Raw genomic sequence first — 2,500 nt, 5'->3', positions numbered from 1 at the left:
CGAACTCCACATAGGCCAACTCAGATAACGTATCGTCTATTTGAACGAGTTGGCGTCTTTCACTAGGGTAAATCAGTACACACAAGAGGAATGATTTTGAAAATCCCATTTCGTGTAATTTCGCAAGAACAGCCTTAAACTGGACCTTGTCAAAAGCTTTTGAGTAGTTAGCACAGACCATTAATGTTACCTCACCCTTTTTCATTGCTCGTATGATATCATCTCTGATACCCGTTAGTACCGTTGTCGTTGAGTGGCCTCTTCGATATCCTGAAATACTTGAAGCTAACAGAGCTTGCTTTTCAGTAAACATAAGGATTTGATTAAGCACTAACCGCTCAAATATTTTTGATAGACTAGGCAGAATAGAGACGGGGCGATAGTCCTTTTCGCTCACGGGATTATCGACTTTGGGAATTGGAGACACCCTCGCTGTTTTCCAGGTTTTTGGGAATGATGCCGTATTGATGCAAGAATTGATAATGCATGTGAGTGGACCAGAGAGATAGTCACTTGCCAGCTTGACAAACTTGAAAAGGATTTGGTCAACACCCGTTGAGCAATCAGAACGTATGCGGGAGATCTCTTTTAAGACTTCACCCCTTGACACATTTCTTAGTGCAAAGGTGGACACTTCATCAGCCTGGTCGGGAAATGACCGCACTAGGTCTAGCAAGTCATGAGTGCTATCAGGTTTTGTGCCGAGTGTTCCTGCAGCCGTAGAGATGAAATATCTGTTCAGTTTTTCAGGATCTTCGCGAAGGGAAGACTTCGAAGACCTATGCAGGACTCGATGTATCACCTTCCACACCTCTTTTGGACGTTTTGACGAGAGGACATTTGCCAAGAAGGACCACCTTGCCTTGCTGACAACTGACTTGATTTTATTGCGCACGTCCCTGAACGCTGCCCATGATGTTTCGCCGCCTTTCTTGTGAGCCTCTGCTCTTAACTGATCCCGGTCTTTCTGGAGTTGACGTATTTCTTCAGTTTGCAGCCAAGGGGCAATTTTTTCATTAAGAGAGGGTTTTAAGTCCCTGATTAATGGCGATTCTTTAATTTTACACTGCAAGTCAGACTTTCCGTTCTCAAAGATCTAAAATAGTATACAAAGCCAGTTGTTGGGAATGTGATTCCTTCTACATCGGTAAGACAAAAAGAAGATTGCATGATAGGACGTCTGAGCATTTCAAAGCTCTTAGACTAGTCGGTCACGCCTCTGCTGTTGCCGACCATACTATTTCTACCGGTCATAACATCAAATGGGACCATTTTGAAATCCTCGCTACCGGAAAGTCTGACTTGCAGTGTAAAATTAAAGAATCGCTACTAATCAAGGATTTAAAACCCTCTCTTAATGAAAACATTGGTAGTGAGAAGCTTTTTCTTTATTAATTTCATCCGGGAGTATCAACTACCGGAAGTTACGATTTTGTTATAATACTTTGTAACTAGTCACCATTGCCTCGCTCAAGTTTTAAATTTTTATGTAACAGTTTTAACCGTCACTTCTGATGATGTATGTTGCAGCATACGAAAATGTTTGTAACCGCTGTTTGTTTTCTTTTCCTGCTGAAATTAAAATGACCAAAGAGCAAAAATATTTATAACAAAATCTTTTTATGAAACGAAAAAGGTACAAATGCTGCGAAAAACAATTGAGTTCACATGACGTAACATGATGAGCCTTGATGCAAAAGCTAATTGTTTCAAGGCACATACTAAGCAGGTTGTTGTATGTTCAATGGGTCGACTAATACTGAAGATTGGTGATTCTCTTAATCAAACCAGAATGATGCATTTGCACGTTGTAATGCCTGAAGAAATAAAGAAACTTCGCCTGTGATATTTTCTGTTGTAAAGCACGAGACTTCTTCAGTGCTCCTATCCGCTTGCTAGGTGGTTTTCAACAGATCACCGACGAGGCTCCTTTATTTGTTTTCTAATAACGAACGTCTTAATTTTTTCACGCAATCGACGTTAAAGTTTCGGAAAACTTTATTTTCCAAGTCCTACGAAAAACGGAGTCAGCCGTGCATCTGTACACTCATAAAACAGACCAATTGCAATCCTTGGTAGAAAGTTGGAAAACAACTTATTGGTTAAACAGGACAAAAGCTGTCAAAATGTCAAACCATCAAAAACAGGTTTGAATTTTAACAACGTAAGAGACATGTGCAAGTAGTTTTCCAAAAACGGGCTTGAAAAGCAAATTGTTCAGTAAAATCCGATCCAGCTGACGTGAAAACCTGAATGTTATTGACATGACAACTGGAAAAACAAGCTGCTTAATGCGTGTGGCTGGTATTAACAAACTTCTCCTGCATTGTGTCGTGTGAATGAACCGCAGTTGAATATATGAGAAGAAGATCCCCAGAACAGATCGCAAGTTTGGATTTCTTAATTTCTGCACGCATTTGGCTAAAATGTTCGGAAAACTATATTTTTCAAGTCCTACGAGTGGCGTCTGCCATGCATCTGTACTTTTTATAAAAGGCAA

The 2,500-nt window shown here is 40.3% G+C and overlaps 1 protein-coding gene across 2 annotated transcripts in view; it reads right to left on the bottom strand.

Moving 5' to 3' along the window:
• LOC137978830 (uncharacterized) overlaps positions 1 to 2,500 on the bottom strand; it is a 49,118-nt gene that overhangs the window by 19,309 nt on the left and 27,309 nt on the right. The window lies entirely within an intron of this gene.

The sequence above is a fragment of the Montipora foliosa genome, chromosome 12 (genome assembly GCF_036669935.1).
Source record: "Montipora foliosa isolate CH-2021 chromosome 12, ASM3666993v2, whole genome shotgun sequence".
NCBI lineage: Eukaryota > Metazoa > Cnidaria > Anthozoa > Scleractinia > Acroporidae > Montipora > Montipora foliosa.
Note: the sequence above shows the minus strand (reverse complement) of the source record. Positions and strands in the feature narration are given on the sequence as shown.